Source organism: Castor canadensis, chromosome 11 (assembly GCF_047511655.1).
Source record: "Castor canadensis chromosome 11, mCasCan1.hap1v2, whole genome shotgun sequence".
Classification (NCBI taxonomy): domain Eukaryota; kingdom Metazoa; phylum Chordata; class Mammalia; order Rodentia; family Castoridae; genus Castor; species Castor canadensis.
The window spans coordinates 74,118,132-74,144,514 of NC_133396.1; the positions used below are offsets into that span (position 1 = coordinate 74,118,132).

Here is a 26,383-nt window from a genome sequence, read left to right on the forward strand (position 1 = left end):
CAGATCAAACAGTAGAAATAATATTAGGGATTGAAACAAGGTAGAAAAATTATCACATTTGGATAGTAATAAAGAAAATAAACCAATCATCACTACAACTTTCAAGGACTTTGGGAAGTTGCCAAGAGACCAACTCTAAGAATCTATATGGTAGAAGGAGTGGAGATACAATTAAATGCATAGGAAAACAATTTAATTAAATATGGCTGAAAATTTCCCATATATATGGAAAGATACGGACATCCAAGTATAGGAGGAATTGAGCACCCCGAATAGATATGACCAGGAAAAATTCTCTCAACATCACATTATAGTTAAAATGCCAAGGGAACGGAACAAGGAAAAAATACTGAAACCTCCAAGACAGAAGTGTTACTGACAAAGCCACACTCATTAAAATGACATCAAACTTCTCACCAGAAACCCCACAGCCAGAAAAGTAGGGAAGTATGTATTTCAAGCCCTGAGCATAAGCAACTGCCAAATAAGGATGCTACATGGACAAAAGTTATCCTTTAAAATTTATAGAGAAATAAAGACCTTTTAAGGTAAGCACAAAGAGAAGCAATTTATGAACATGAAAGCAGTACATGTAGAAGATGCTTGAAGAAATCTTGCACAGAGATAAGGAAGACATTCATTCACAATCACAAGACATCAAAAAAGAATATTCCAAGAATAAAAGATAAACAAATGAGAATTAGGAAAGAACCAAACATTCCGAACTTAGTAAATCAGCAAACTTCTAAGTTTAATGAGTAAGGGAAGGAAAGCAACAAGAGGATTCAAATCAACCAGAAAAAAAAATTACAGGAAATACCACATGCCTCTCAGTAATTACACTACATAAAAACAATCTTCCATCTCTTTATGAATTACTTTCTTAATGCATCAAAAGTCCAATGAGTTTTTCCTTAGTAATTATATAGTTGTGGATTGTAAATAAGTTAGAACCTACAAAACTCTTAGGAAATTGTTAGTCACTGTGGAGAGATAAGCTATGCTGGATGGAGCACAGAACATCACAGAACTTGATACTTTTGGGAAATATTTTTATTTTGAGATATGTGCTTTCTTGTTTACTCAATGTATAAGCTATGTTTATGTGATACTATGAAGTGATACTATGAAAGAAATATCTTAGGAAATTATATTTCCAAGTCACTTTTCTATATTTCAAATACAGTAATTTTTTCCCATGGATTAAGGATATCTGATATTGAACCATTCGTTACAACACAAGAAAAAATTCAATGAAATAAAATTAATCTTTAAAACAATCTTTACCAAGAGAAACATGTATCAAATTTTGAGGGTCAAAAGCACGTGTCATTATTCTTTAGGGAACAATAATAGCGATCCATGTAGCCATGCTACATGGGTTTTTCTTGCCAAACCCTGCCTCAATTTAATAATTTAAAAAAATGAAATACAGCTATTTATTCAGTTAATGAGACAATGAACATTAGTAAAAATGGTGTTATAAGTGAAGCTGGGTCTTAGGAATTGTGAGGATTCTGCAGAGTGTAGAATACAGACCTTGCAGTTCTGAATATGCATATAATTTTACAAGACATGAAAATCGCAGTGAATCATTCATGAAAATGTTTTTATTCCTTATTTGATGAGTGATAAATTACTATCATGTGCCTATTCTTGAGTCTTATTTTTATCCAGAAATAAAGAATAATCAAGAGTTAAAATCAGTTTTGATCTATAGCATTTATTTTTTACAATACATTTAGTCTAAGCACTGTTGACTGAGAATACAATCAACCTAGTCAAAAAGAGAGAAAATTGCATTTATTTGGGACTAATTAGGATTGCAATCCAGGAATACATAGATTCAAGCAATCTTGCAAATGTGCCCCCAGGTTTCACAAAATGCAGCTGTTTGCATAGCTTTAAACTATGAGAGAACTGGAAATGTCATCACTCATTAGTCGGAAATTATAATGGGTGCTGGCAAAAGTTGAACTTCCTTGTAAGAAAGGAATTAGGTGAAGTTTCAGTCTCTCGCTGGTTTGGGGAAAGGATTGTAGAAGTTAGCACAAGCTAACTAATAAAGTTTCAGCAGTCTGTGGTTTGACCCAGTTCAATGTTTCAGCTGCAGATGTGTCTGAAATCTAACTAACTATGGTTTCCTTGATCTATTTTAAGGGCTAACACAAATGCTACTCTATAGGTTAGACTTTTTTTCCTTAAACAGCACAAAAAGAAAAAAGGCCATCTCAAGAGAGTTTCCCCCTCAATACATGAAAATATTCCTATTGCTAATTTTTTGAAAACATGATTAATTTACCAACAAATTAACACATTAAAATGAAACAAAATGAAATAGTCAATGCTTTTGCTTCTTTTTTACTCAAGTTTGTTTCTTGGGGATATTTGTATAAAATAATCTTTATAATTTAATCAAATGATTAAAAAACCTTTTTGAGTATGCAAAAGGAGATAACTCACATCAAGATTTTTTTTTTCTTTTCTTCAACTCTAGTAGAAATCCCCACACCCCTTATCCCACTCCTACCCTATATCTCCATGAACAGGCATGTTTTCCATTCCACTTTAAAACTAGCACAATTTTACTCTACTCAAACTAAAATTTCTGTTTAAATGTAGACTACACTTGACCACATACTTTTCTTTGCTCATTGAGAAATTGCATCTTAAGAATGAATTCAGTTTTTCCATCTGAAATTTCAGTGAATTGTATAGTTTTAATAGATTTCCTTGAGAATTTTACTCGTCTCATTTTTTAGAATCACAAGACTTCCAAACATAAAACATATTTTGTGAGACCTGGATAATCACAATCATCATTCTTAAGTCTCTGTCACAGATGGATGACTGTCTATGATGCAATGTACAATCTCAAAAGTCATTCTGTATTAACTCATTTCAAATGAATCTGCCTGCATTTATCTTGTCATTCTAGAATTTTGTGACATTTAAGTTTGGGTTTTTCATTTGCTTGGCTGTTTGATTGGTTGTTTTAATTTTACTTGTGTTGTTTGACTCTTGAACCTTCCAGAATTGTAAATTGAAAGAAAGCCATGATAAAATTTTTTCTTCTTCAGTGAAGTTCTGTAATTCCTTTTAGTCCCCTTCCTCACTAAGAAAAAATGAAAGTTTCAGAATTATTTTTCCTACCTGTTTTCTCTTTTGTTTAATTGTATTATGAATGGTATAAGAAAATGTCCTGAAGATAATTGTGATAATACATAGATTAGGACAATATTTAATGGCTTCCTATGACCTAGCCATGGAGGGATCCAAGGAAAGATTGAAAGACAGAAATTCCCCATCTTTCCACCTACAGAGGAATCTGTAAATCCTGCTATTTCAGAAGCTATGACTCTCACATGTCCAGAAGTATTCAAAGTTTGTCTCTCATTGAATTCCTCTCAATCAGAACACTTCCTAGGGACTGTTCTAGGGATTGTAGAATGCATTCTTTCAATGGTAAACTCTAATTGCAATCCCACATTGTTAATATCTAATTCAAGCTCTGCTTTATCCCACCTTAATTCTAAGTAACGGCTCATCTCTTTTGTACAGTGAGATTTCTCCATTTCATTATTTGCAAACATTTGTCCCTTAATCAAGAAAGAGTTTTAAAATGTGAACATACTTCACATATATATATGTATATGTGTGTGTGTGTGTGTGTGTATGTGTGTTAGAGAGAGAGAGAGAGATCTTTTGCTATTTCAAGTTGATACAAAAAGTAAAATTGTATAAACTAACAATAGTGCATAAGGAAAATTTGCTTCACTTGTTTCTCATTTTGGTTCTACTCAATTGCTCTATACTAACACCATGACACTGATTAGGAAATTCTTCTCCGCTCCCTACCATGAGAGGTACCAGTTCTGGGGTGGGGACGAAAGGAAGTCATTCCAAAGGTTTTGACACATTACCACTGCAAGACCCAAAGTTACTCTCCAGATCCTATTTTAGAGATAATGCAAAGATTGCCAAGAAATGACAGGAAACATGAAAACACTCCTATCAAGACTAGGTACAATATTCCCAGATGAAATTCTAAGCTGAAATTAAGTTCAGATTGAGCTCCTCCTAGGATAACCTTTTCCAAACTACTGGACATGGTGCTTTCTAAGCACAAACTGATGAAAAGACGAGGCTTCTGTCAGAGAAAGGACCCTTGCTGCTGATCCTTCAGATTCTAGCACTCGCTCATCTCCCCAACTCTTCTTGAGCCTCTTCCTTTTGATCCAGCTGCTCCAGGAACAAAAGATCTTATTCTGTTTTTTCTTTTTTTTCTCAAGACCCTAATCATCCATCAAAAGTGGCCCTTCAAATAGTAGCCCTAGCCTCTAAAAATATAAAATATTCTCTTGATTATCTGAAGATGTCAATGTATTTTCTAATAAAATCATAAATTACTTCTAGATATATTATCTCTTTTGACTTATTAAAGAATTCTTGAGAAATACAGCCAAAAAATAAAATAATAGTTGTGCATAAAACTCATCGTGCCCCATGTTTTTCTAATCCACGCTTGATGTCCACAGTGATCTTCTGGCCAGTCTTCTTCTATTCAGAATCTTACGGCAGACAATTTGATAGCCCTTAAAAGTTTTTATAAAGTGCCAACTCCGTAAAATTCTTACTTTCCTGAGATAAAATAATTCTTCACTCATGCCCATGAATGAAAAATACTTATTGAAACTGTCAATTATTCTGAATTTTTGAAATACTGGGATTGCTTTATGTTTCAAATGAGATAAAGACATTTACAAAATCCTTTGCCAAAGTGCATTTTAACAAATTACCAGGAAAACTTATGTGAGTTCAATTTACATTAAAAACAGAGAAATAAAGGCCAATAAGTCATACAGTAAATTACCACTGAAATTTATAATTTAATTAAGGAATACAAGATGATTTTATTAAATGGAGCTCTTCCTTTTAAACATAAGGAGTCAAAAAACAAAGATTCAATGTTTGCTTAATAAAATGAGATTAGCAGATGGTTAGAAGTCTTTAGATAGCTTTGTAAACGTGCAAGTATATTGTGTTGAATCTTCTGTTTTTCCTCTACTTTATATTATCCTTGTTAATGAAGAAGTCAACTCATTTGAAACAAAATTTAATAAAAGGTTATAAAAAGAATACAGCATTTCGGGTTTTGGTCTATAAATTGGGCAGCATAGCAGGATGGTGCTTTCTAATGTGATCTGCCTGGGATATTAGGAAAGTTTAATGTGACCAGACTTTTGAAATTTAGGTACAATAGACTCCTTTTGGTAGAGGTGCCTCATCAGAAGGGTGTTAATGGAACTCCACAATAAAGCAGCTAGTTGCAATTAACAGACTTGACAATTAATATCACTATTTCAAATTCAACCTGTAGTCTACAAGTTCCATGTTTGTAGTCTGTGATCATGCATATGTGATTGTGATTGTATACATATCAATATACAACTATGTATGATGTGCATAGACATACAATAAATGTGTGTGTGTGTGTGTGTAATGTGAATCTTTTCTAAGATCATTAAGACAAATCTCTTTGAATACACCGTATAGCAGCCCTAACCAATAAAAGGAACCCCACATCATTCACACTTATGGAGACTCACTTTGTGCTAGGATCTATGACTCTTTTACTCTCTCTGTTACTGTCCATCTTTCAGGGAAGTATGTTTGCTCTTCAGCAATCACATTGTACTCTAGATGTCTTCTTTGAATATTTCCTTAGCTTTTGGAGAAACTGAGGATCTCCCTGACATTCCACCTCTCACAGGCCTCTCAAGTGATTTCTGTTTTCTTTCACCCAACCTACACTTTAAAAATACTGGAGGTGGAGTTGCTAACATTGTGCTGCATGGGCTCCATGTGGGACTCTGTGCTCCTGGTGAGACAGACCCCTTTCTCTACTTTCAACTGGCCTACCACCATCTGCTAACTCATTCATACTGTCATGTAAACTAACATTAACATTGTCTTAATTACTAATTTAAATATATTGATAATTTATCTAAAACCTTTACTATTCAATTCCTTGATTTCTAGTCATCATTTTCCAGTTTGCTTCAGTTGTTCATTGCTATAGACTATTCTGTCTTTTCTTATTTCTAACATTGTTACTGTCCATAATCTCAGGCTCAAGCATTCTACTATAAAGGAACAAGTTTCTATCTTCTTTTTTCAATTCAATTTCTTACCTTTTAGTTCCATTTGTTCAATGGTAGCCATTTATAAACCATATCACTAATTCTCTCAATTATTTTAAATCATTCAAACAGCATGCCTTCATTGGGACTTTTCTAACCACACTATACAAAGTTGTAGCTCCCCACCTCAGCTGAACTCCATAGAGCTGTCTTCTTGATTTTATATCTAGTCATAAAATCAATGGTGGATGTATGGTGAAACTGACAATGTTTATGCTTCAGTCTCTCATTTAGTCTGTCTGCTTCAAAGATTTTCTAACTAATTTCTTTTTATTTTTAAAAATACCATCAAATAATGTACAAGTTACACGCAAAAATGTGGAGCTCCTCCAGCTTAAAACTTACCAACACCTATTTTATACATTACTCCGTTATTTTATTCGGACATATATTGTGCATCTTCCCTTAGTATAATATATATATTTTTGAAGTTTATAAAGCTTATTGTCTACTTGGTCATTGCCATCTTTCAGTCCTATAAAAAATAACTGGAATATGTAAATATTTCCTGAATTAATTATTTCATGCTTTTCGTACTTACCTCCATTATTAACATGGTTGGTATTTTCTTTATCAAATAAAGAATAACAACTCTGCTAAATTGAGTAGCAAAAGTTATATATGCAAAGTTCATAAGTTGACAGTGTAGACAAATTTAAGGTATAAGATTTGGAATATAAATAGGTTATGGGATGGATTCATCAAGAATATAGAACTAAAAGTACAATATCTTTAAAGAAGCGAGTAAGAAGAAATGCTTTATGATTAAAAAATGCAAAGTGAGTGTGTGGAACAGTTGATGCTTCTCAGCTCAAAAAGTAGCAGTCTGAATATGGTTGCCTGGCAACGAAGCTGCAGAATCCATGTAAGTGGAGTAAGTTCAAGGCAGTTACACAGAGGGCAAAATCATACTTTATTTGGAGTCAATTCTAATTAAAAGAGAGAAGTAAGATATAAAAACATCATATATTTCTCCATTCCTAAATATAGTATATGTACCTTAAAACAGTATGAATAAAGGTGAGAATATAGATGCTATTTCTCTTTTTTATTTTATTTCTCTGTGTGACATTAGTAAGAGAATATATGAAATAATATGCCTATCCTTAAAGTTGCGATGACTACTACAGTTGTTGAAGGGTATCAAATTCATAATAGGAAACAAGTTGTTTTTTTTCCAGAAACCATGCCCCATTCATTTCAAATCAAATGTTCTCTCAGTTGATTGGTAAAGCCAAAGGTCATTTGCCTTTGCTTTAGCTTCAAGGGAAGACCCAGGAGAGGGACAATGAAGGCTCAGCCTAGGACATGCATTATTCATAAACAGAAGAATCCTCCAGTCATTAGAAAGAAATGGTTGGCAAAAAGAAAACCTTAACAAATATCTGCTATGTGATGGAACTGCTTGGATGTCTGAGTTTTCAAAACCACATTTCTAGTTCTAATTCTTTTACTGATATGGAAACCATGGGACAGTGATTTCAAATATTTTACTCCTTCGATTACAACCTTTACAATCTGAAAGCAATGTCAGAAATATGATAATATTTTGGATGTTTGTAGATTTGGGGTGGAAGGGACTTTAGGTTTGAAGATCAACAGGAACAAAATCTCAGATGTGAAGTGGCATAAAATATACAGAATAAATTATCTTGCCTGAGGTAAATGTCTATGAAATGAAATGCTGAAAAATAGGTCTGGAGAATTGCCCTACAAACACAGAAAAATGATGGCAGTTTACAGAGTTTGGACATGCTACTTAAAGACTGAGAGAATTAAATGTTAAACGTTGTGCATTAAAAAGATAAGTATGTCAGATGAGCAATGGCAGAGCTGGAAATTAGAGAGAATGAAGGGAGAGAGATGAGAGAGATCCATTAGGAAACTATAGTAAGATTTGGAAGAATCAGGAAGTCCAGGATAAGAAAGCTCAAAATGAGAACAGGAGGGACTATCCCATAGTGCATGAAGGGCCAATTCCTCACCTTGGAATACTCTTTATGTATGTAGCTGGCCCCTTCTTTTCATCTCTGTTTTGGTCAAATGGTGTTTTTAAAAGACTTTGCCTTATACTGCTGGAACACCTTTCATTTCATGATCCTTTCTGATTGACTTTGCAATGACCATTTACAGAAATTACCTTGCTTACTCAGGTGTTATTTATTTACCAGCTCTCTCCCCTGAAATCCCTTTACTCGAGTGCAAGTGCCAGGGCATCAAAGTCCTATTCTCTTTTGTTCATCTCAGATCCTCAGTGTGTTGAAGAGTCCTTCAGATATTCTAAGCACTCAGCAAATGTATGCTAAAGAATAAATGGAAGAATGAATAGCGAACATTCAATAAGTGATTGTTGAATAAATGGAAAAATCACTGGGATGAATAAAGTCTCCTGAGTGCATGGAACTTTGATTATAGGAAAATTTATGATCTACTCAAGAAAAAGGTATTATTTATAAGTTTGAAAAGAAGAATTTTTGAAAGTTAATTTTACTGATGTTGCATCTTTCTTCATTCAAAATTAGAGTTGTAGAATTTAAAATGGAATGTTAACTGTACAGTATAATTGTGATGTCTGTTTACATATGGTTTTGAATATCACATTTTATTATCTTTATAAATTGCTTACCTTGCTTTGAAATTTATTTCCTTATCTATAAAATAATAGCTTTTTTTTAAAAAAAATAAGCATATGTACTTTTTAAGTATTAAATGAAGTAATACATGCAAAGTGTTAAGTGCACTGACTGGAACGCTATGATTTCTGATTACAAATTTATCATTACTATGAAAAAACTGTTAAGAGACCTGTGCAGTGGTTAAAAGCACAGATTTTGGAGTGATACTGACTCATTTAAAATTCATTCTCTACCAATTCTGATTTCTTCTGGTCTTAATCTTCCCATCTGTGTTGTAATTTTTTCTTCATGGGCAATACAACATTGGAATTACAAGCACAGGTTCTGAAGCTAGACTGACAGTTGTAAATTCTGTCTCTATCATCAGTTGCAGAGAACAAGTTACTTTCACAAACATTTGTGGCCCAGTCACTAATCTGCAAAATGCATACAATAATGGTACTAATCAACAAGATTGCTATGAAGGTTAAAGGAGTTTAGTGTTACAAAGTTCTAAGAGCAATTCCTAAGATGTGATATGCTCTATAAGAGCTGTTAAGCAAATTTAAATTTAACAATGTTATGAGGGTTAAACAAAATCATCATGAAAATCCCATAGCCCAGCAGCAGTTCATATTGTTGCACCATAAATATCTGCATTAATAAATTCATAATACCTCACAAAGATTTTCTAGATGTACAAGGTAGTTCATCTAAGAAAATTCAACACTTTCTTGAACAAGAATTAGCATTCTAATCTCTATAAATTCACACTTCCACAATAAACAAAAATTATTTAAAAGATGATGAATGATAATGAACAGAGCTCCTCACTAGCACCTACCATATTTTATTTAGTGTTTTAGAGTTCCAACCTTTACCACAGACCCTAACGTTATACTTAAACATGTTCACTGAATTTTAGTAGATGTGATCATTTTGTTAATTGACTATACTAATTCAACATTTAAAATACTATTCAAAAATCAATATGGAAGTATCAAAATCCAACAAGAAAAGCACAATGAGATACCATCACTTACTTTCCAGCATGGTTAAATGAAAGAGTGGCTATTTTACACTCTAATAATAGCCCTACTACTAGCAATGTTAAAAACAAACAAACAACAGAACCATTTTCTCCATTCTCACCAACACTTGGTGTAAAGAAATTTAATACATTTTTCACTAATTAATGAATATTGGCAGTGCCTTGTCACTTTGGTTTGCATTCTCTTATTTTGAACATGAATTTTTTTAGTTTAATGAAAGTGGACATCACTTTTACAAATTTCATTTTTCTATCCACTATACCAAGTTGTCTATAGTTATTGCTTCTTTTGAACACATTTTTTTTGCTGCAAATACTCACTCTCTATGTGAAAACACCAATTCAATTTATGAATGGAAACTTTATCCAATAAAATATTTCTAATAAAAAGATCAAATTTGTCAGTCCTTAAATTTACTTTATTAAAACATCATCAAATATTCTATTACTTTTTTCTCTTTTTCTTTCTTGGTTAACATATCAATATCACACACTTATAATTTAAAACTCTGTAGTAACACTTCTTAGAGTATATGCCATTGGCTCTACCTTGGAACAATGGTTCCCTAAGTGTCATAAAATGTCTTTGAATTCATAGGAAGTTCAAATCATTAGGCCCTTCCTCAAATTTACTGACTGAGAAACTCTGGATTTTGGGATTGAGACTGTTTAAAGGGACCCAAAACTCCATAGGAGCGTTTGGTAGGGGATTAAATTTGAACTGTTGGGAATAGTGCAAGAGTCCTCCCCATACCTGGTCACATCTTTTGCAGCCCTTTGACAAACAACTGAGTTACCTCCAAGACAGCCTAACACTCTAAAGAAAACTTCACATAAGAACTACAACTGAAGCATGACTGCTGCTCCACAGGGCCTTTCTGCATTCACTACTGTTCCAGACAACCTGACAGACCTTATAAAATACACTATAAGACAAGTATTGGAGAAGGTTAGATGACCCTGCTCACCCTGCAGCTATTTTCACTGAGACCATGAGGCATGTACTTCTTCTAGTGGCTTAGCAGAAAGCTTTTGACTGAGACAATGTAAGGACTCTGATTGGTTGTTATGAAAAACCTGTGATTGGTCGTACTGAAAGCTACGCCACGTTTGCACACTACAGGCACCTCACGCCCTTTTACTAGGTGTCTATCCACGATGTTCACTCTTCTGGTGTTGCAACATTAGGCCCAATAAAATGCTTTTCCCAAATGATATTTTCTTTCCAAGTTGTGATCTTTACCATGGGTAATAGAGCTGGTAACACAAAGAGAAAATGGTGACAGTGGTAGCAGCAGTGGCAGCAACAGTAGTGTTAAGAAGATGACTGAAAAGTTTCATAGGGCAACTCGGCAAAAACAGCAATGAGAAAAGTTGGCAGAGATTATGAAGGATGATAGAAATACAGAGAAGGCAGTAGGCTGTGAAGATCCAAAGATGAGAGAATGTGAGTTCTGGTTACTGGGAGAGTTCTAAGCCCTGTGGGCCGAGGGTCTCAACATAGAAAGGCCCAGTACCTATAACACTAGCTGCTGCTAAGAGTGGGCTGTTGAGGGCCTGGCTGCTGGTGATCAAAGCTCATGAAGAAGCCTCTCACCTAAGTATCTGGAATTATAAGACTTTGAATTCTAAAGGTTGGAGCCATAAGCCTCTAGTTTTCAGAACCTGGAGTTGTAGGCCTCTGAGTTCATCTGCCCAGCCCATAAACACCATAATCACAGTCTTTGACTTACTCACAATTTTTGACTGAGTAGAACAAAACAACTACAGCGAGATCATTGGTAGCAGAATGAGACCCAGAAATCTATATTTCAACAATAGTTTTAGATGACTTACGTATATTCTCAAGTTCAAGAAGAATTTTATTACAAATATAGAACCATATAATCAGACAAAGCCAAGTGAAACTCTCAAGAATCATACACTTTATGGTTTTAACAAGTAATAAAATTAGAAGAAAAATGTTTCCATCAAGGACAAAAGTCTGAGCTACAAGAGAAGACTTAAAATATCTGTACTTTCAACAAAATAAAAATTCAATAAAATAATATGGCTGACAGAGTAAGTAGAAGATAAACAAGAGTATATTTATGTGACACAAGGAAGCATGGACTGTGTGACCACTTCTTGCTTTAAATTATGGAGTTCCTGCTATAGATTGTAAATATGGCTAATAAATGTTACCACTGCCGCAAAGCACAATTCAACCTGCATCTCAGTCATCAAAAGCAGTCTTTAAGAAACTTTTGCAAGTTGAGAAGGCAAAGCCAAAAGTTACATGAGACTGTGGCCCAAATCATTTTTGATGATAAAAATTATGTGTACAATGGCTAAATATATTTTATGCTCAGGAAAACTTGGAATTAAGATGTCATTTTATATGTATGTAGTGTTTATGAGATTCTGGCTATCATAGGATAGGTTTTCTAGAAAATAAAAACTGATGCATAATCTTTGGGGAAAACACTAATGTAGACTGAAAATTTAGGGAAGGAGGAGTGAGATAGGGAAAAGAAAATACACACACAAAAAAATACTTTGAAGTCATGTGGAATAACGTCTTCCCTCAGTATCCACTAGGGATTGGTTCCAGGAAACCAATGGAGACCAAAAGCTTAAGTCTCCAATAAAAAAATTGCATAGTATTTGCATATAACTGAGGCACATCTTTTGTATGTACTTAAATCATCTTTAGATTATTTATAATATGTAACATAAATAGCTGCTGTATGGTATTATTTAGGGAATTAATGACAAGAGAAATAACTTCTATATTCAGTACATGTGCAATTTTCTTTCAATTATTTCCAATTAGCACTTGGCTGAATCCACAGACATGGAAATATGTAGAACACAGTGATACATAATAGATCTGACTGCACTGTTTCTCCAATCAGTGTATATGGGAACTGGAAAGGAGAATTTACCTTCAGATTCCTGTTTCCCATTGCCCAAAATTTATCTCATCAGTCATTAACTGTACCTAGGCTTTGCTTACACAAGCAAATGAGCCTTCTTGGTGTCTCTGCCTCTTCAGCCAGTGGAGAGTGGATCACATGCCAGCAGAAAGTAGGAGATTGTTCTGGGAGAGGGACAAAGGGAATAATGAGTAGCCCTGGGTGGACCACTCACTCTGGGAAAACAGTGACAAGATTTCAGCACTGTGGGAAGAACAAGCAAACAAATGAACAAAAAAATCAAAACCCAACCAAACCACCAAAAAAAATAAATAAATAAAAAATAATTATTAGAGCTATTCAGGCCAAACAACAATGTAAGTACCCAGACGTGAACAGATGTTAAAATATAGCACAAAGGTTATTAAAACAATTATCAGTCTTTGATTTAAAAATAAAAATGAGAACTAGTCTTACTCAAAGGCTCCTTAACAGTGAATATTAAAATTTATTAGATTTATAAACGGAAACAAGATTTATGTTTAAAGACTTAATTATTAAATTTTAAAATTTAAAATTTAAAAAGAAATCTTAAAATCTTGTAAATTAAAAAACATTCTGATGTTTCAGTTTGAAAGCTTAAAAAAAGGAAAAGAAAAAGATTGTCTTTAAATTCCATTTAACTCCTTTGTTCTCCAACATTGTCTCAATGTTGCACTCGGTATTCTCATCTCCTCAAGTGCTACCCTCCTTTCAGTTTTCATGAGACAAGTTAAGCTTCCTTTATTCTTTTCCCAAAGCAATGATAATTTTCAAGTTGCCCAATTCAATAATTTTTTGTCTTTATTTTAGATAATCTCTTCATTCTTTAGTTGTAAGCCATAAAAATGGATCTAAAGATTTCTTGTGTAAATCACAGTTATCCTCAAACAAATAAACAAAACAACTCAGAACATGTTACCTAAAAGAAATGAATCATAGCATAATAAGAAAGATATCTGCTGTACTTGACTATAATTCTTTCTTTTATTCCTTTTCTTTTCATCTCTTCCTCTTTTACTTTCTTTCCTTCCTTTCTTACTTTCTTCCTTCCTTCCTTCCTTCCTTTCTTCTTTCCTTTCACCTTCCTCTTTTTTTTCCCCCTCCCTTCTTTTAGAAAAAGACATTCATAAGTGTAGCTATGGTTACTCTTGATCTCTTCTGTTAACATTTTCCCTCTTTAGCAGAATAACAAATGCATGCCTAGGTGTTGTTTCACTCATTTAAACATTCTTCTTTAGGTATTAAAAGTTCTAAATCAACATATACCTAAACAGCAATGGACAAGAATGGAAAACAGGTCACACTAAGGTAAGGGTGCTAATGGGAGGTGGAGGGTGAAAAAAGGAAGTAAAGGGGTTAGCATAGTGACTCAAGCAATAACAGCACCTGCCTAGCAAGCATGAGGCCCTGAGTTTAAATCCCAGTGCTGCCAAAAAAATTTTTTAGAAAGTAAAAGAAAAGAAGGAAGTAAAGAAGGTGAATATGGTTGACATACTTTCTATACGAGAATGAATATAGAGTATTTCCACTTACTGAAATCAACATAAGAAGAGAACCAAGATAGAGAGCAGAAAAATGGGAAGGATGATCCAGTCAAGATATAATACATAGATGGAAATGACACAAAGAAACTCTCTGTATAGATATCTTAAACAAACAAAAATGTCTTTTTTAAAAAAATGAAGGACAGATCTTAAACGAACAATGTCATTTTTTTTCTTTTATAAAATCAGAGAAAAGGAGGCAGAACACATCCTGTGGAGGGGGGTTGGTACCAGTGGGAGGAGGGAAGAGGTGGAGAAAGGGTGTAGGAGGGTGAATGTAGTATAAATATTGTGTATACATGTATATAAATGGAAAATTGAAAACTGTTCCAGAAATGGGGGAAAAGGAGGATAAAAGAGAATGGTGGAAGGGGTGAATTCAAGTATGATATATTTGATATATTGTAAGAACTTTTGTAAATGCCAAAATGACAATGTACCCACAACACAACAATAAAAAAATGAAAAAAAGGAAGACAAAACAGATACTGTCTGGGGGTTGGCACCAGTGGGAGGGAGAGGACATAAGGAAAATGTGTAGGAAGGTGAACATGGTGAAATATTATATACTCATGTTAATGACAGTGATGCAGTCTATGATTAGAAGACTTCCAAATTCTTTGTCCAACATGGAAGAATCCATGGCAGGACACGTGGGTATAAATGGAGTTTATTAAAAGTTAAGAAAGGAAAATACAAAGGGAAGCATGGTAAGGACCAGGTGAAATCTGTAGGCCAAAAGAGCCTGTTTCTGCTCTTTGGGTGCATGTGAGACCTATGATAATCTGTGGGAAGAGGAGAACCAGGTGATTCCCATGTAATAATCAATGAGTGGGGAGGGGTATGGGTGGTTCCTAGCCAGATTTGGGCAGTTCCTGAGCCAAAGCATGGTTAATCTAAGATGTAGAATTTTTCTATGAATCCTGAAGATTCCTTAATTTTAGCCTACCTCATTCATGTATGCAAATGGAAAAATGAGACCTGTTGAAACTGTTCTAAGAAGTGGGAGATGGGGAATAATGAAGGAGAATGATGTAGGGGGTGAATCTAAGTAAGATATATTGCAAGCACTTTTGTAGATGTCACAATGTACCCCTGGTACAACAATATGTTAATAAAAATAAATAAAAATTATAAAAAAGTCTCAAATTGTGTAAATGAAAGAAAAAAATCACAGTAATGAAATAATCATGAGTATTGCTGCTGAAAATAGGAACGCATTGATTCCTACACCTGTGAGTACTGCCGACAGAAGAAATTATAGCACACATTTGTCCTTGATTTAACGCACATACTTTTTTCATGAGTACATTATCCCAGCCTGTGAAGGAGTTACCACTTAGCTGCCATTAAAATGAAACTTTCCAAAGGTCCATTCCATTCTCTAAGGCTAGAGACAGGAAATAGAGTAAGACCACCAAATTCAATCCCCATTAGTTTACTGCCACCCATGCTTTTCTCTAATATACACTTCTTTGTCAAAAACCAATGGTCCATAAAACAAAAGGATGATGGTAATAGGTAAGGCAAACTGCATCCAGAGGAAGAGTCAATTACAGTGCAAAGGAAGCATTGTTTCTTCCATGATAGAAGGATAGAAGCACCTTTCCCCACATTTCCATCAGAATGATATCTCAGAGGCCTTTGGAGTATGAGAATGGATTAATAGGTGCTTATTCTTGTTGTTGAATTCATGCAAAACCTTCCCCTCCAGTGTAACAATTTCCTTTAAAAGTTCATCTAACAAAGAAAAGATGAACAGACATCTACAGCTCCTTTCATCTTGTCCACATGGTTCTACTCTTTCACATTTGCAGATCAGCATTCACATGACACCAAATAACTTCATACCTGTGCCCATTCAGAGAAGTGCAATTTATACCTCCTAACTAGACCTCCTTATAAATGACTTCCTAATTTTATTCCTTTCAGTTCTCTAAGTAGCTGAAACTTCACCTACTGTTAACAGTTCATTTTTGTGATTATCTTTCAGAAAGTAAAATGAAAAGCAAGGTGCTCTTCTTACATGTCTGTTGACCGTCCTTTGGGGAGGTATATGATACTGCAGTCAGCTACTTTCAGGAAATGCTAGTGAGCAAATAACCCATGCACTTAGCTGAAATTAGACAGTATAGCTAGGACAGAAGAGCCCTGAAAAACTCCATTATGACCTCCCTGTAACCTTAATGTATGGAAATTAGAAAAAGCAGGATGGACCAGGATGAGGACACTCAGAAGACTAAGGTGCAACCAGTCAGAATGTTGCAACCAACTGGAATGCTGCTTTTTGCATACCTAATTAGCATAGAAATTGTGCAACACTGAAAAAAAATGGATAAAAACCTCAGACCAAGGATATAAAGACAGGTAAAAATGATGGAGATCAGATCCAGAAGAACAAATGAGGAATATCTACAATGTTAACAAAAATTGTATATTGTCTTTCATGTATGTCTCAGAACTGTGTACATATCAAAACACTGCAGTCAAAATCCAACCTTTGTAGATTTTTCATTGATGTGAGCAAGAGTGTTTCTGTAATGTGGGGAAATTTGCTTTACCCATATATTTCTGTTATCTGTAAAATGGCAAAAAAAAAAAAAGTTCCTACTTCAAAGAGTATTTCACGTATTAAAATACAATAGGATTTGGCGGTAACTCAGTGATAGAGATTGTGCTCAGTATGCATGCGAGCAAAAATAATAAACACTTAACCTAATGTCTGAAAAAACTACACATTTAAGAAATACTGGTGAGAGTTTAAGAATAATATAGCAATATTTTGGAAGATTAGGATAAAAAGAATTGTGGACACTTTTACTGGCAACATATGGCAGGGATTTTGAAATATCTTTCTGAGGACTTCAGACTTTTTGATGCATTCAATCAATAATAGGTGAATGTCCATGCAACTCCGAAGCTTAATTGCTATCACCGGTTGATGTTGGCACTAAAAATAACTTGGCATTAATCAACTTTTGAAAATTATTCAGAGCAGAGAAAACTTTCAGCTTTTCACAGTGGCCATTTAAAAATGGTAAAATTGGGATGGTGTTACTGCAAACCCTTAAGGTACTGGGCACAATGTTAATTAAAGTAAATCCTCAGACTGATGCAGTATGGAGGAAATAATTGCAGTGGGTAAACATTTTCAGATTCTATCAGTTTGAAGGTTGTTCTGATTTTACCATCATTCAGATAAGAAAATAGATTTACTTTACTTCCACAGTATATTTTTGTTTTTGAAACAGGATCTTGCTGTGTAGCCCAGAATGACCTTGAACACATGATCCTCCTGTCTCTGCCTCGTGATTATAGAAGTTCACTACCACAGCAGACTCACAGCACTTATCTGTGAGCATGCAAAATACTGAATACTTGTAGACATTCAGCGAGAAGAAAAAATGTTTCCTATACAAAAGTAAAATGTAAACAGACAGCAGATATGCTAATTATTTCTGCTTTATGTGAACAAGTACAATTGATGTTTGGAGTGAGACTATCTAGTACTTCATATTGCAGGTGAAGATTGAGCCATTAAAACGTAATTTTTGATCCATTTCAGTGAAAACAGTAAGAATTTTTGTAATTCATTTAATATGAATTGGTTGTTATAAAGATGAAGAAACCAAAGAAACATAGAAGATAAAATTCTACCTCAAGAATAAAGAAGCAATACTATCTGTGTACCTTGGTTAAAGATGTTACCAATGAATTACAAAAGGAATGCTGGAAACAAAAGCTGAAGTGTGAGTATGGGTGAATAAGTCAAGAACCTGTGCTCTGCACTTGCCTTAGATGACAACCTAACCTTGAGATGAATATGTACAAAACGTTGCATGGAAGAGGATTAGGAAGGTAAACAAATTTCTTAAACCTGTAAGTGAATGCTACGCAGAGAAAAGAGAATTAGTTTTCTCTAGATACTCAAAGGACTCCACAACCTTCAAATGGTCAAGAATTGCTATACATAAGCACATACTTAATATTGGTCAGATGCCAGTGGTTATTTAAACTAAATACATAATTTTTATAAACTGAAGGAACATTCTAGGAAACCTGGCTGATAAAAATTAAAAATAGGGCATCTTTAGATCACAGGACGATTACTAAAATGTTGTAAAGTTATCTACAGTGTCTCAAAAAAATAAAAATTTCAATGAACCCATAAAACTCATGGAAATGCTGCATATATGAATTTAGTGATTCACTCACACTGATAATATATGAGCACAGTATATGAAGAAAGTTATATTTATAAAAGGAACCAAAAGCATCCTGCATAAACTGAGTCCAAGGAAATGTACTATGATGAAAACTATACATATTTTGAATAATGAATTGAGTCATTGAATATGTAAACAATTCACATTTGTTCTGATTATCCAGGGCAAGCAGGCAAAAAGGATTTGTATTTTAGAAAATGTTGATGTTTGCCAGATGCTGGGAGCTCATGCCTAAAATCCTAGTTACTTGGTAGGCTAAAATTGAAAGGATCACTGTTCAAGGCCAGCCCAGGCAAAAAGTTCATGACATGCAATGGATAAAATCAGGGTGCTGTAGTGTGCTCCTGTCATCCCAAAGACTGGGAATCATAAAAATGGGAGGATTGTAGTTTAGACTACTCTGGGCAAAACGTGAGACCCTAACTCTAAAATAACCAGAGGAAAAAGGGTTGGCAGTGTAGATCAAACAGTAGAGCATCTGTCTAGCAAGCAGGAAGTCCTGAATTTAAATCCTGCTACTACCAAAGAAAAAATTAACTTATTATACCATATTTGGTTTTGTGTTGATATTAAAAAGTTATAAAACTCTATGAAGGAAATATAGCATTGAAATATACCACATTTCTAAGACCACAAAAAAAAGTAAACAGCAGTTTTGCTTTTGGACATTGATATTACAAATGTCGAGTTTTAGAAGGGAAAACCAACCTGTAATCCTCATTATATAAATACAGTGGTAAATTAACTGGTCTGTGAGGAGTTCCTTCCAGCTCGGTGTCTATCTGGCAGTCTGACAATGGGAGGAGATGGGTAGAAATCAGAGTAAAAACGCTCCCTTGGAGTGTATGATTAATAACTTTAAAAAAGGACTTAATGGAGACTACATAGAGTTAAATTAACTTCTAACAAGATAAAGGTCCTGTGTGAAGTAGATTGGCCTACTTTTGGTATAGGATGGCCCCTGAAAGGGTCACTAATTAAAATGGGGATTAATGAGGTTTGCAGAGTAATTGTGAAAAAACAACCCTAACACCCAGGGGAATGGGAAAAGCCAAGAGGCTAAAACTGGTCTTCAAAAACCAGACTTTGTTGTTTATTTAAGTACAGGTAGCAATTTATTGGGCAGACTGAGGAGAAATCAGAGTCTTTCAGCATTAATGGGTAGCTTTGGTGCCCCAGTTTGCACAACTTCACCCAAAATGGGCATCCTGAAGGAGGACTGAAGCTCAGCACTACCTGAGCTCTAACAAAAATTAACACATGAAGGATGGACTTACACTCAACATAAGAGGAGCAATCACTGCTACTTTAACTATGGTGGGAGTAGACAAGATAACAACAAAAAGGCCTCTCAAATGGGGTTTTAATGGTTGGATGTTTTATTTTATCTTTACCCAATGTCTTTTTTTTTTAATTGAGTAGAATTACTATGGCAACAATATACTGCCAGTGTACATGCCCAAGAAATTTCATTGTTTTTAAAAAGTTAAAACCACCATCTTTAAGTATTAAAGGACATGAGTAGAGCCATGGACTTCATTGTAATGTCCAAGAAGGATCAGAACTGTAATGACAAAATCTTAAGAGCGATGGTTAAAATTCTGATGGACAACTGAATTTTCCATCTCTGCCAAACAAAAAACTTGTTCCTCTCACTGTATGAATCTATAGCCCAAACACTAAATGTCACTTTATGTTATGTTTGTCAGGGGAACCAACATGGGAGACCCTTGGGCTTATATGTAATGATGTTACAAAAATACAAACCCCTAAATTAAGATGATGCTTTTTGACTTTAAGTGGGTCCAAGCATCAAAGTGGTGTAATGTAGCAGGGTGGAAGATCAGAAGAAAACAGTCTAGACTTGAGTTCTGAGAAAGTAGCAGGGAAGTAGAGATGGCATAGCAGAGAGATTGAACCTGAGAAATCTGAACATGAGGAAGGTCACATAGCACCAGGGAGGGGAAAGTCACATAGCACTAGGGTAAAGTAACCAATAAAATTAAATATAACTATATATGGATATTACCTTGCTTTTTGCTTCTGCAATCTGCTTGCAAGGGTATATAAGGTGAGACCCCTTTGTTCTCAGGAGTCAGCCTTTGAACCGAGTCCGCTGAGTCTGTGCTGGCACAATAAAACATTGCTTCCTGCTACTTGCTTCAAGAGTCTTCCTATCTCAGCTAGCAAACTCCACAACAATAGTACTGGAAATTTTATCCAAAGCAATCAGGTAAGAGAAAGCAATAAAAGGTACACAAAAATAAGACAGGAAACTAAATGATCCTTGTTTGCAGGTGGTGTGGTTGTATACAGAAAAGACTGTAATAGCTCCCCCAAAACATTCTTAGTGGTGACAGACAAATTCACCAAAATGACAGGATACAAAATCAACACATAAAAATTAGTAAGTTCTCTAAAATAAAATAAAGAACTCACTGAGAAACAAAAATGTAGAGTAACTATAGCCACATAGACAAATAAATAAATTAAATAAATTTCCCAAAATAAACCTAAATAGGGATGCTAAAGACCTCGTGATGACAATTACAAAGCACTGAAAAAAATTGAAGACTAAAACATGGGACTGACCTCTCATGTTCATGGTGTTATGTGTCAGTTTGAAGTGTTGCTGGCCAGTGTTGAGGGTCCTTGCCTTCACAGGCCAAAGAACTGACTCGTGAGGCAGCTGATCGATTTGTGAGCCAAAGCCAGTATATAAGGTAGGATTTATTGAGAAAAAGGAAATGCTACAGCTAGAGCAGTGCAGGGGAGCCCGGAAACTGGTAGCTCACTGCTCAGGTGAAGGCTGGGGCTTCTAAGGACGTTTTAACTCTGGGTTACATGGGCTCTTTTCATTGGCAGTGGATTCACGGCTTTCTTAGATGAACTGGTTTATTTTGCCCATCATTGGGGGAGGGCAAGGATCTTGAGTGCATTTTGTTCATCAGCCCTGTGGCAGAACTATGAGACCAGGGATCTCCTCTTTAGGATGCAGAAATGCAGATATACAACTCCTTCTCAGGATACAGGAATGCAGATTTCAGGATGCAGGAATGCAGATCTATAACTTTTTCTCAGGAGGCAGGAATGACAGTGCTCTCCCTGGGGATATGGGGTACTCACTCATTTGCTTTAAGTTTCCAGACCCAACAACAGCCTAAAATAATTAAATTCTTAAAATGGTTTTATTACCAAAAGTAATCCATTGTTTCAATGCAGTCCACAAAAAAATACCAATGATATACTCCATAGAACTAGAAAAATAATACTAAAATTCCTATGGAAGCACAAAAGATCTCAGATAGTCAAAGTAATGCTGAGCAAAAGAACCATTGCAATGCTTCTATATCATCACTTTTATGGCCAACTAATTCACTATAAATGTGCCAAATGCACACATTGAAGATATGACAGTTTATTCAACAATGATGCTGGTAACACTGTGGATATCTATATGTAAAAGTTTGAAATGAAACCTGTCTCTCATTCTGTACAAAAATCAATTCAAAATGTATCAAAGTCCTCAATTTAAGACCTAAAATTCTGAAACTACTAGAGGAAAACAAAGGAGAAACATTTCAAGATATTGGCACAGCATCAATTTATTGGATAGGAAAAAAAAGAACAAGAAACAAAAGCAGGAGTGCACAAATGGGATTTATAGCAAATTAAAATGGTTCAGCTCAATGAATGAAACAATCAGCAGAAGGAATAGACAATTTAGAAAAAAGGAGAAAATTCTTGTCAGCTATTCATCTGACAGACGATTAATATAAGAATATGTTAAGAACACGAAAACGTGAAACAACACAAATAATATAATTAAAATATGCAAATTGTTTGACTAGACACTTTTCAAATGAAGAAATATGAATAAATGTTCAATATAACTAGAAAGTCAAAACCACAATGAGATTCCATCTCACCCCAATTAGAATGGCTATTATTAAAAACAAAACAAAACAAAACAAAAAAATTAGCAAATGCTGCTGAGGATGTGAAGAAAAAAGAAAGCTCCTGCACTATTGGTGGGAATGTAAATTAACACAGCCACTGTGGAAAGAAAGAGTATGTAGAAGAGATACACCAACTGGGGGTATAACACATACATGCATAGAAATATCACAAGGAAACTCCCTGAGTATCTATCATTACCTCAAACTTGCAAAAATGCCATGTTTTTCTTCTTCTCTTTTCTTTTTTGTCTTCTGCAAAATTAGAGAACAGAAGAGCAGAACAGATCCTGTCCAGGGCATAGGGTTGGCACCAGTGGGAGGGTGGACGTGGTGGGTAAAGGGGGTAGGAGAGTGAATATGGTACAAAAAATGTGTACACATGCATGTAAATGCAAAAATGATATCTGCTGAAACTTTTCCATGAATCAGGGGAAGGAGGATAAAGGGGAGCCATGGAAGGGGTGAATTCAAATATTATATAGTTGATATACCGTAAGAACCTTTGTAAATGCCACAATGTATCCCCACCCAGCATAACAATAAAGAAAAAAAAAAAAAGAAAGTTAAGACAAAACAGGCCTATCATGTAATCCACCATCCCAGTGATGGTTATGTACCTGAAGGAAATGAAGCCAGCATAACAAAGACATACATACACTCCTATGTATATTGGGTGTGGTGGGTAAGGAGACACTAATGGAATCAGTTCAGGTGACCATCAATGTATGAATAGATAAACACATCTTGTAGACTATTCCATTCCAAAAGTAAATGGTGACAGCTGAACTCTGGATCACTGGATGAGTTCTTCTATCTTTGTTTGTAAGAGGGCATAAGGCTCTTGAGAGTTCTGTTAATTGCATTTATTTTTTGCCAAGAGAAAAGAAATATGAGCTGTAGAGACATGGCAATTCAACATGTGGCACTTCAGTTTATTTATAAATGTCATGCTTATTCTTTGATGATCAGCAGATGAAGGAAAAGGTGTGACAACTGACAGTATTCTGCTGATAATTTTAAAACTCAGTGATAACATAAAAGAAAACAAAACAAAATACGAATTACCACAATTATTTTTCCCAGTCCCCAATTAAACATTTCTATCAAAAAATTCTGATTTGCTTAACTTGGTTCATACAATTATCTCATGAGAAGTCCTGTGTACATATGAATGAGATAATTATCATTGGCCTGGTCTGGGTTTCATGCTTAACTCTGAGAACAATGAACAGGCTATCTTTCTAAGAAGAGAGATGGAAAGTGTTAGGGCTGAGTATACACACACCTAGCTTTCCAAATGCTACTTAGAACCAAAATTTTACCACTTCAAGTGCAATATAGAAAACTTCTCCCCATAAAGGTACTTTACTCTCTCCCATAAGTTAGGGTAGCCTTCTATATTTTTCTACTCGTGTTTAAAACCCCAGCAAGAAAAGTATTTAAAAAACTCAAGAGGAGAATAATTTGTTACCTATATCCAGAAACTGATCATGCCATTGTTATCATTCATTGATGATGTTCCAATTTTCCTTCTGGTATCATTTCCTGGTCACAATATTTTACTTTTCTTTCATCTGAGAATATCTTGGTTTCATATTCATTCTTAGAATATTTTCACTTAATATTAACCTCCAGATTGAAATTTCTTTCTATAAACTCATTAAAAATGACCCATGTTTTTCTGTCTTTCTTAGTTTCTGATGAAAAATCTATAGTCCTTTAAATTGTTTCCCTAAAAAGAATAGATGCTGTCTGGCTGCTTTTAGCATGTTTTGAGATTTTTAACATGTGAATAAAAATGTTTATATATGGATTTCTTCAGGGTTATCTTGTTCCAGGATTGTCTAAGCTTCTTGTCCTTTTCACTAATTTGAAAATATCTATACAATTGTTTCTTTGATTTTTCTGCACTATTTTCCATTTTTATTATATTTTTTCATTCTGAAGAAATTCTGATATTTTACTATCATCACACATATCCCTAGATTTCTGTTTTTTTCAATCTTTTATCTTTATTTTCCAGACTGGATAATTTCTATTAATATGTCTTCAAGTTTATTAACTATACTTTTTCATCTCTAACCTAGCTACTAATCTTAAAACTGTTGTGTTTTCCATTAATCCATATATTGGGAGCACTTTATACTATAGTAAGTTCTCTGTGTCCATGAACTTTCACATCTGTAAATTCAGCCAACCTTAAAACAAAATGTTCCCTTACTAATTATATAGATAATATATACTTAGATAGATAAAATAGATAGGTTTGTTATTATTACCTAAACAATCCAGTACAGCAACTATTTACATAGCACTTATATTTTATTAGGTATTATAAGAAATTTGGAGATGATCTAATGAATAGGGGAAGACAAGTGTAGGTTATATGCAAACACTTCATTTCAAATGAGACTTGAGATCCTGAAAACAAACCATCACATATACCGAGAGTTGAGTGTAGCTACTCTAAAAATCTTTGCCATGTACTTCTGACAACCATTTCATCTCATTGTGCCAAATATTGATGGTACATTCGCATATCAGGTGGGAATTTCCTGATTCTTCATATTTCAAGTAATATTGATTATATCCTGGATCTTTTGTGTGTAATGATAAGAGATTCTGATTCTCAATTAAATACTATGGAAAGCAATATTTCTGCTTTAGTAGGTCATCCACCCAGATGGATTTGCCCTGCAAGTTCTGACCAGCCTTTTTTTTGTTGTAGTTTTGTTCTATTTTCAAAGTATTTCAGTGCTATTTGAATATGGCCTACATGTAAGATACACAATGTCCAATTTGGAACCTGAAAATGATATTTAGTTCAGTTCCAAAATAGTATTTATAATGAGATTCACTCCTGAAGCTGGAGGTGATCCCAAGAGCTCATAAACAAAAGATAGAGTTACTTAACTCAGTTCTTCCTCTTCAACCATCTCTTGGCACTTTCTTATTCCCTTGTGTTTCCCTTTAGTTCTTTGCCCAGATATTTCAGATTTCATCTAACTTGTTGTACACACGCTTTCTGCTGCTGCATTCATGTCAGAGACCTCGTCAGGAAGGAAGTCACATTACTCTTCTTGGCCACCATACCTTTAATCAGAGAGGAAGGCTCCTCTTCAGTGCTTTAGGCATCTGCTGGTCCTTGATTCTAGCACTGCCACTGACAACAGATCCTCTCCCATTCCTTGAGCTGGAAATAGGGGGATCCTCCTGGATAATGCTGTGGTCATACTAATATCCACTTCAGGGTCTTAGGTTGTCCAGAGCAGACTGTCCTTTAGCATTACAAATTCAGTATTTCCTCCCACTCTGGTTTTTCTCCACAATTAGTCTGCTGCAATTTACTTTGCTGAATCTTCAAATATTTGTTTGGTACATTTTCCCTTGGTTTTAGACTATCATTTAGTGGACAGAGGGTGCACTATGCTTACTTTATCTAATCCAGAAGTGCTGACTTATGCATTTAAATGATGACTATTGCTACTGGACTAAAAATAGACTCTAAGAACAAAAAAGGCAGCCAACAAAAAAGTTATTGAAGTGTTTAAGATAAGAGATAATTGCAATTTGGAGTATTATAGGAACGTTGAGTATTGAAAAACAGACATATTTGGTCTTCACAGGGGTTGCCGTTATAGAATAGGATAAAAGAAGATGAGAAGTGGTATTGTTAGGAGAAAAAAATAATTAAGTTTCTGAACTACACAATTTAAACTGAGACTGGGAAGATTAGATACAAAAGCATATTTAAGTGAGAAGAATTTAGATGTAGACTGGAATATATTTCAAAGTACAGAGAAAGGATGAGGTATTTTAGTTTATCTAATGCTTGAAATAGCATTG

The 26,383-nt window shown here is 34.6% G+C and overlaps 1 long non-coding RNA gene across 2 annotated transcripts in view; it reads right to left on the reverse strand.

The window, feature by feature from the left end:
* LOC141413846 (uncharacterized) overlaps window positions 1–25,909 on the reverse strand; it is a 131,741-nt gene extending 105,832 nt beyond the window's left edge. For both annotated transcript variants that reach the window (XR_012438789.1, XR_012438790.1), the window contains exon 1: window positions 25,631–25,909. This is a non-coding gene — a long non-coding RNA (uncharacterized lncRNA). The remainder of the gene's footprint in view (window positions 1–25,630) is intronic.
* Between the last annotated feature and the right edge of the window lie 474 nt (window positions 25,910–26,383).